Here is a 10,145-nt window from a genome sequence, read left to right as displayed (position 1 = left end):
ATTATTACTTGCTAAGCTACAACCCTAGTTGGAAAAGCAAGATGCTATAAGCCCAGGGGCTCCAACAGGGAAAATAGCCCAGTGAGGAAAGGAAACAAGGAAAAATAAAATTTTTTAAGAGTAATAACATTAAAATAAATATTTCTTATATAAATTATAAAATCTTTAACAAAACAAGAGGAAGAGAAATTAGATAGAATAGAGTGCCCGAGTGTACCCTCAAGCAAGAGAACTCTACCCCAAGACAGTGGAAGACCATGGTACAGAGGCTATGGCACTATCCAAGACTAGAGAACAATGGTTTCATTTTGGAGTGTCCTTCTCCTAGAAGAGCTGCTTACCATAGCTAAAGAGTCTCTTCTACCCTTACCAAGAGGAAAGTAGCCACTGAACAATTACAGTGCAGTAGTTAACCCCTTGGGTGAAAAAGAAATGTTTGGTTAATCTCAGTGTTGTCAGGTGTATGAGGACAGAGGAGAATCTGTAAAGAATAGGTCAGACTATTCGGTGTACGTGTAGGCAAAGGGAAAATGAACCGTTACTAGAGAGAAGGATCGAATGTAGTACAATCTGGCTAGTCAAAGGACCCCATAACTCTCTAGCGGTAGTATCTCAACGGGTGGCTAGCGCCCTGGCCTACCTACTACCTAGGTATATACATATGATCAGCGCCCAAGTTAGGACCAAGGAGGGCCAGGCAATAGCTGCTGATGACTCAGCAGATAGACCTATAGGCTCCCCCAAAAACCACCCCATCCCCATCCTTAGCTCACAAGGATGGTGAGGTTGCAGCGACCAAACAGACTAACAAGTTTGAGCGGGACTCGAACCCCAGTCTGGCGTTCATCAGTCAGGGACGTTACCACATCGACCACCGCAACCCAAACCCATTCCCATCCTTAGCTCACAAGGGGTGGTGAGGTTGCAGCAACCAAATAAACTAACGAGTTTGAGCGGGCCACGAACCCCAGTCCCACACCGGGGTTCGTTACCACATCGGCCACCACAACCCCTATGTAACCCATTCAGCCGCCCCGTACAACTGGTTAAAAATTCAGCATTCGGAGTACTAAGTAAAAGCAAGAAGGAAGAAAACTAGCGGAAAAGAGGATAAGGCGCCATGGATATTTATTGAGATATATAAATGTCTGCCAATTACCAAAGCGTCAATACTCCGTCAGTGGGCCTAATCTACTTAGATATTCTGTCAAATGGGATTATATGACGGCAATACTGCGCCTGTTACATTGATTGGTGATGAAGCCACTACCAACGCTGATCATATTAGTTTTTAATGTTTTAAAGGTCACTCATGAATGGCAGAGGGAAGGGGACAGTGACAATGCCCTAGTGACTGACTACGACAAGCTAGGGACAGAGAGGGCTAGACAATGGCTACTAATGATTCAGCAATTATACCTAAAGGCTTCCCAATACCTTAGAACCCTTTTCTCACAAGGATGGCGAGGTTACCTTCACTACAAGAAACTATCGAGTTTGAGTGGGACTCGAACCCTCGTCCAAGAGATCGCCAAGCAGGGACACTTCTCAATAGGATACCACAACTCTGATGAAATACATTTCTGGGTTACGAAAAACTTCTGACAGCCAGATGGAAGAGACAAAGATAAAAAGTAATTGCAGGGAAGAAATTCGACAAGGTTTTAATTAACCTAAACACAATCGTCTTAGATAAATTAGAGAGAGTTACACCTTTAGATCTAATTTTGATCTAAATAGTAGTTTTACTTGGTAACTTTCAACTGTAAAATGACACGAAGTAATAGTTAAGTATCTGTTGAAAGAATGGAGATAATTTGCTTCATAAAACGTGTACAACTTTCATCTGTTCATGAACAACACAAATTAACATAAACATATTATTAATGTCATAGACATAATTCATAGAAATGCTAAAAAGAGGCGTTCATTAGCACAACTCGTAAAACGGAGACTTTTATCTATTCATGAACGACGCTGTATAATAGAAACATCTCTTCAACATCATCAAAATACATCGAGAAAATAAAAAGCAACAATTGTTAGATTGTTACGCGTCAGTAATTGAATTGTAGTTGCAATTATTCGAGATAATTACTGGGTGCGTTCATAAAGAACCAAATCGATTAAGAACTCGTTACGGAATACAGTCTCTAATTGACGAGCAGTTACAAAACAACAAAATTATCCTTCTCCCTCTCATGCTCACACAAACCTATGCGGCTGTGTGTTTGTTCCTCATTTAAATGTTTGTTTGTTTGACAGCTACACAAACATCGATACACATTAAGTCTTACGTTTGTGTCAGTCCGTTTGGCTATACGTTTGTTTTCCATGATGTTTGTGTAATATGCATTTGCTGATTCCACTTGGAGTCTCTCTCTCTCTCTCTCTCTCTCTCTCTCTCTCTCTCTCTCTCTCTCTCTCTCTCTCTCTCTCTCTCTCTCTCTCTCTCATATTGACATATTTAAGCGAGTAAACAATATGCAGAGGCAAGGGACAGGACAATTCTCTAGGACTGACCATATATACTTATGATCAGCAACCAAGCTCCTCTTTACCCAAGCTGGGACCAGGGAGGAACAGACAATAATTGCTCTTGATTCAGCAGGTAGACCTATAGGCTCCCCTAAATCCACCATCCTTAGCTCACAAGGATGGTGAGATTACAGACACTACAAGATGAACACACACACACACACACACACACACACACACACACACACACATATATATATATATATATATATATATATATATATATATATATATATATATATATATATACAGATAGCTAGCAATCATTAAAACACCTCCCACCCCATGCAAACATTTGAACTAAGGAAAGATCACAGATATCTAATACCAAGTGTTCTAGTGCATGGCAGATGAAATCTGGGACCTCTTCAGTTTTAAACCACCCTACACAAGTTCACCCACCTGGAGAATTATATCATCACATCAGGTTCAGTTTGCTTGTTAGAACATAACAATAATGTTATGACTTGTAGTTTTGCACTACATTCAAACTTAACTACTTATGCTAACTGATTTCAAATTAACAAACCTAATATTATTCCAGTACACCATTTCATAAAACAATGTTATACAGTATCGTAATTGTCGTACCTCCTCTTTATATCAGAGCAAGTAAGTATATATATATATATATATATATATATATATATATATATATATACATATATATATATACATATATATATATATATATATATAATAATATATATATAATATATACAGTATATATATATATATATATATATATATATATATATATATATATATATATATATATATGTATATATATATATATATATATATATATGTATATATATATATATATATATGTATATGTATATATATATATATATATATATATATGTATATATATATATATATATATATATATATATATATAAACATATATATATATATACTGTATATACAATATATATATATATATATATATATATTATATATATATACATATATATATATATATATATATATATATATATATATATATATATATTATACTGTATATGTGTGTATAAATATACATATATATGTATGTATATCTTTCCTATAACGCTGAACGACAATCACTCGGAAAGCACAATCTCCCACAAATTGCCTAAAGTGCCGTGTGTTAGCTAGGAGAATGGGAAGGGGTGAAGAGGGTTGAATCACTATGTGTGCATACAGTATACTGTACAGTATATCTAAATATTTAGCCGTCATTTTTTATGCGTCTCGTACACTAGTTTGCAAATAATCCATCATTATTCCATGATACCTGACTTCCAAGGACATCCTCTAATTCAAGGTAAATAGAATGTACTGAATTGCCTTCTATCGTTTTATCTTTATTAATGTTAGTCTGATGAGCTATAGAAAAACTAAATAACAGAATTTAAAGAGGCATAAGTTCACAACGCAGATGAACTATGAAAAACTTTATCTTGGCTAATGAAAATCTTCTCCAAAATAAAACATTCATTTGCATCCAAAAGCATATAAAAAGAAATTGTTTTCTAAGTACCGGGTAAGTGCAAAACACCTCAAACTGTGTTTCATTGCCATATATAATTCAGGCATCATAGTAAACAATCACTTTCTGGCCTAGCCCATGACAGCTGTCAAAGCATACACTACGAACTGTCTACACATATTCACTAACCTCTGCTAAATTAATTAAACTGATTGCTTTTTCCTTTCCCTTTATTATTTTTGGCTAGATGTACTTACTGTATATAGTATGGGCTAAATAAATTGTAATACTGTATCAGGCTGCGGTTTTGAGGTAGCCAAGACAGCTAGGATCACTACCTCAACCCCATCTATCACTTTCCCAAAATCCCTATGGAACAAATAACGCATCACCTACAAATGGCAAATATCCAAGTCCTATAGCACTAGTCTTATGTTTGCTAGATCTAGGAACCATTCCCTGACATACCACCTACCAGCCCGACTAACCATTATTGGGTTTTGACTCCTCCTGGGGTCAAGTATAAAGGGCTGTTATATCTTGTCCAACACGGCCTAAACCGTGAGGCATATTTCTACTTGTGAGCCATATTGGTCCCATGTTCAGTAGTCTTTTTCCTTAAACCTGACTCGAGTTTTGTTTATCCGTAGATATGATCGCTTTTATTTTTAGATTTTATTTGTAAATTCCATATTTAAAGGACACTTTTGAGTAATTAATCCATTTTTAATTAAATATATTTTGAATATACAGTAAATCAAATGTACGCTGGCATCACAAACTTCTGTTTATGTACGCTGGCATCACGATTTCTGTTTGGGTGACGATGTTGACTTGTCAGTTCCAAGTCGTTAAGTGAGGAAACCGAGCTATTATCTTTTCATAACCCCTTCCCCCCTCTTCAACATATCTTGCTAATTATTGCTTTCCCAGAATTTAAATAACCCCCTAATTACTGTGCAAGAAGGTGAGAACTGCAGGATTCCATTATATTGGAGTAAATGGAGAGCGTGGTGTTCTATACTATTACCATATATATATATATATATATATATATATATATATATATATATATATATATATATATATATATATATATATAATATATATATATATGTGTGTGTGTGTGTGTATGCGTGTATGTCCAGTACGTATATAAATTTACTGTATATTAAATCAATATTAGGTCATTTCCATTAAAGAGGATCAACCTCATATTCCCATTTATTAACTGTATTGTAGGTAAGGTTAGTATGGGGCTAAACGCCCTCCCAAAATCTTTTAGAAATTTGATACCCTACATTATGTTGGGTTAGGAAAGGTAAACTGTGCTGTTTTCGTATGGGATCTCATTTATGGCGTGATCTCGGAAATTATTCTTTTGCTTTGGTATGCGATCTCAAAATTGTTAATAGGTAAAAGAAATCAAGAATAATAGAAAATCTGATGGTTCTCCCTTTCCCGTGGGCTCGCTTAGATGACGAAAAAATAAAAATATGAAGCTCCGTAAGTACTGGCAAGCAATAATGTTGAGCTGCGCACGCTAACATCAATGATTGATTATCATTTCTTAGATAATTATTCCCGGTATATATATATATATATATATATATATATATATATATATATATATATATATATATATATATATTTCTTTTAGAAAATCTATTGGTTCTTATTATTATTATTATTATATATATATATATATATATATATATATATATAATATATATATATATATATATATATTTCTTTTAGAAAATCTATTGGTTCTTATTATTATTATTATTATATATATATATATATATATATATATATATATATATATATTTCTTTTAGAAAATCTATTGGTTCTTATTATTATTATTATTATTATTATTATTATTATTATTATTACCGCTAGAGAGTTATGGGGTCCAACTGGCCAGACATTGGATCCACGGCCATAAATTAATATAATCCTTTGAAGGTTTACCTTCTGATTTATGCCTTTAAGATAACTCTTACTAATGCAGCTCATATATATGATTCATAAATTTGGAGATTAATTATAGTGTTATAGTTTTATTAACCTAATTAATACTAAAAATTACCATATATCATTTACGGGGAATGTTTGTTTACAAATGAATGGGCTAAAATATACGGTAAGGTAATTATAAATAAATATTTAAAAATATTAATAACATTACCATAAAAATATTGGCCCAGATGTACATGTATATGTAAGTCTTGCCACGTTTGCCTGTACATGATTATTTGTAGTTTAACTATTACAAAACACAAACAAAACATCTAAACTTCACTATAAAGAGCACTTTTGTTTTGAACAATGAGCATTGAATATTTCTATTTTGTTATTGCATTCAAACGACTCCTCTTTTTTTTTTCTTTAACTAATTACATTTCCTGTTTCTAAAGTACTTACTTTACAGGTCATGAAGTCCTTGATTCCGTATGTAAATCAACATGAAAACGTATAAAATTAACATATCTCGTGCTAAATCTATTAACATAATTTCCATATATCTCAAATTCGTCATATTCTACCGTTCTATAGCAACCTACTTTCCCATTTCTTTGCCTATCGCATTCTTTACTTCCCTCTAAAGTATTATTATTTAATGTTTTCACTTCTAGCTTTCTTCTATATTTCTAAATATTTCTATCAACCACATTTTCATCCCCAGCATTCTTTATAAGGTTTTCTTACTGTATTTCGATCTACAGTCTTTTGCACTAATTTATTTCCTTCTGTAGTTACTACGTTGGTGTGTAATATTATAATTTTTATGTTGAATCCTGTTTACTGCCGGACATATATAGGCCTATCTACTGTTTTCAGCTAACAGTCCCCAGTAGTGTTGTTAAGAGTTGATTTAGCATTCCTCTAATTGTATTAGGCCTATACTGTATGCATTTTAGTTCGTTCATTTCTCTCGTTTTTCTCACCGTGATTTTTTATTAATAAAGATTATTATTATTATTATTATTATTATTATCATTATTATTATTATTATGGTTTGGATGACTATATTTTCATATATTTTAATTCGTATGTTTCTTGGGTCATACTCCCCAAACCTTTGCCACGTTTCCATTCTTTACAATTTCACGCATCTTGTATTCGACAAAAAAATATACATCCTATCACTCATCTAACCTTTATTCTTAACCTTTCCTTTTACTTTTTAATCCTTCTCCTTACTTCAAATAATTAATAGCCCCGATTTTTTTTATAAATGAAAACCCCCAACAGAGGAAATGGCCACATTCTTCATAATGAAGGTAATGGAAATCAGTATAGGCCTAAAGTATAAACAGGAAGTGCTGTCAGTTGGTTATAACCACGGTGTTTAAAGCTAACAATGGATAGCAGCTGTGGGTAGACTATGTACCAACGCATAGTACTTAAACTCTTCACACTCCCTGGGTCCCTGCCCCGCTAACTCCTACAGGAACAGCGGAGGGCAATAAAGTTAATAAACCTCCTTGGTGGAGGGTGCACTCAACGCCCTAGGCTAACTAACAATAAATTTAGTCACCTATAAAATTTTCCTTTTCTGCTTTCAATAGCCGACGAAAGTATTCTCCACTTTCTTCCTCTTTTGAAATACTATACAGATTCGTATATATTAAAAAAAACAAGACTTCCTTACTTTCTGCTGTCTCAAAACATATCCTAACCCATTTCTTCCATCTAAATCTGAAATAAATTTGCCCTCAGATTATAGACACATCACAAATAGCTCAATGCAACATTTCGACTTTCATAAACGCCAAAGAAGATTCAAGTTTGATATATCTAAACGCGGAGTCCATGACTCGGAGACTTGAATGTAAGAGACAATTCATGTTCTATTACTTGAAGATTAAATTTATGGACTCGAAATTAACGCATCATTTAATAACAGCCTGGTTTATTGATAAAAATATTGAATTATATCTCTGAGATTCTGCCAACGCAAGAACCCGTGTTCCAGCATTGGTTGGGAGCAATCTAACAAGCAAGGTTGGCCCTTTTCCTATACACACACACACACACACAAACGCTCGCGCGCGCAATATATATATATATATATATATATATATATATATATATATATATATATATATATATATATATAGAGAGAGAGAGAGAGAGAGAGAGAGAGAGAGAGAGAGAGAGAGAGAGAGAGAGAGAGAGAGAGAGAGAGAGAGAGAGAGAGAGAGAGATTGACGAGCAAAGAAAATTTTGGGGGTATAGACTGACATAAAAATACCATAAACAGGAGCGAGTGGAAGGACATATCTGTGGGCTTTGTCCTGCAGGGGACTAGTCACGGCTGATGAGGATATGTATATTGGCTGTGCCTTGTAATTTAATACATATTCCTATAAATTAGAAAACTAGCAAGTTAAAGGCTCAATTCTGTATTTAGAACTATCTTTATCGATTCCAATAGATATATACTTTTAAAATTTGACGCTGAACGAAATAAGCATAATTGCCTCTTGGGGAACTGAACCTCACGAACATGCATCTTCAAGATAACCTAAATGAAATATCAAAATGATATATTTGATGTTTTGTCCTTTGTGAAGACGAGAAAAATGTAAACACGGAAGAAAGTCAACAGGCTTCGAACTTCCAAGGACAAGACCAAATTTTTTCACCTTGGGTTTTCACGGCCAATACCCTATTTGCTTCTAACAGCATAAGCTCCCAGAGGAATTCATCCATCCATATGTATTTTCTAATGACAGATGCCTCGAAATTCTCGAATATTACGAATCTTCTTCTTCCCCATCGTTATCCATACATTAAGGGATCAAATGTCAAGCAAAAACAACGAAGGAATAAGGACTCACCAATATTCTGGGCAGTCGAGTAAGGCGCTGGTGATAGGGAAACTGAGTTAACTGACCCATGCCTCTTGGTCGCCTCTTAATCCCCCCCCCCCCTCCCCTCCCCCAGCAGTAGAGTAAGGTCGTCAAAACACAGTTGCTAAAGACCCGTTGCTTGGTCACGGCTACGTCATGGGTTGTATCCTCCAATGTCCTGTGGCGTTTGGTCGCATAGAACTGTGATGTCATGCGTTCCATCAAATGCGCAAGTCGCGTTCAAGCATTGTTTAAACCACCACTTGTGGGGAAAGGAATTGCTATGTCTGCCTACGCTAGTCGAAGACCATTCCCCTCAAGTTAAATCGAACGAAACCATTTGAGCGTACAATATTTTGATCTACTGACTCGATGGATGTTGTTATTAATTTTGGTCCTTCCAGAGTTTGTTGACTAGGACTGCTCTGATGAATAGTTCATTAGGGTTCAATTGCTTTCGATGGCTTACATTAAATTGTTCTAACTGGTGAATGCTCACACATCGATTTCAAATTATTCACTTGGTGCTATTGTGGCCTGACTATTGCATTCCTCCTGGAACATGGGATTCTATAAAAATCTGACAATTATTTATCTTCTATAGTTTATTCTTAAATATAATATGTAAATTTATGCAAAAAAAAATCCATTAAATGAATTGCAATTAATTATTAAAATAAAAAATGCAAAGTGAAAGATTATGTAAAATTTGATCTAGACACGCATTTAGTCTTCTAAAATTGGCTGCGGTTGGTATAACATGTCCAGTGATAAAGTTTCTAAATTATCACGAAGTCTGTTAAAAATAAACTGATGGTCTAACGTCGTGGAAGACTTTTTGCGTGGAGTTCGTCCACACACACACACACACACACACACACACACACACACACACACACACACACACATATATATATATATATATATATATATATATATATATATATATATATATATATATATAGACAAAGCAAGTCAAGTCATCATCAAACTGCTCAATCAAGGATGAGACTCATGTGCGTTAAACTTCCTTAGAAAATACCACTTCATTAGCAAAATCAAAATCACACTAAGAGTCTTTCGGTCACTTCCATCAACTATATTGTCTCAACTTCATGAATAATAAAATCCTAATGCTTCTTTTTTACTTATTCTAATTAAGTACATTCTAACTAGATATGTTTATCGTGAACTTATAAATCAGAATTGACTGAATATAAGGACTGCTCTTTGCACTCCCCAAGAGAGGAGAGTTCAACAAACTTTCAAC

The 10,145-nt window shown here is 34.2% G+C and overlaps 1 protein-coding gene across 1 annotated transcript in view; it reads right to left on the bottom strand.

Annotated features, from left to right (window-relative positions):
* The window catches only part of LOC137631127 (choline transporter-like protein 1), a 118,260-nt gene extending 109,302 nt beyond the window's left edge, over positions 1-8,958 (bottom strand). The window contains exon 1 of the mRNA XM_068362786.1: positions 8,864-8,958. The gene's annotated coding sequence lies outside the window, so the exon portion shown is untranslated. The remainder of the gene's footprint in view (positions 1-8,863) is intronic.
* Between the last annotated feature and the right edge of the window lie 1,187 nt (positions 8,959-10,145).

The sequence above is a fragment of the Palaemon carinicauda genome, chromosome 39 (assembly GCF_036898095.1).
Source record: "Palaemon carinicauda isolate YSFRI2023 chromosome 39, ASM3689809v2, whole genome shotgun sequence".
In the NCBI taxonomy this organism is placed as follows: domain Eukaryota; kingdom Metazoa; phylum Arthropoda; class Malacostraca; order Decapoda; family Palaemonidae; genus Palaemon; species Palaemon carinicauda.
The sequence above is the reverse complement of the archived record's forward strand: the minus strand, read 5'-3'. Positions and strand labels throughout refer to the sequence as shown.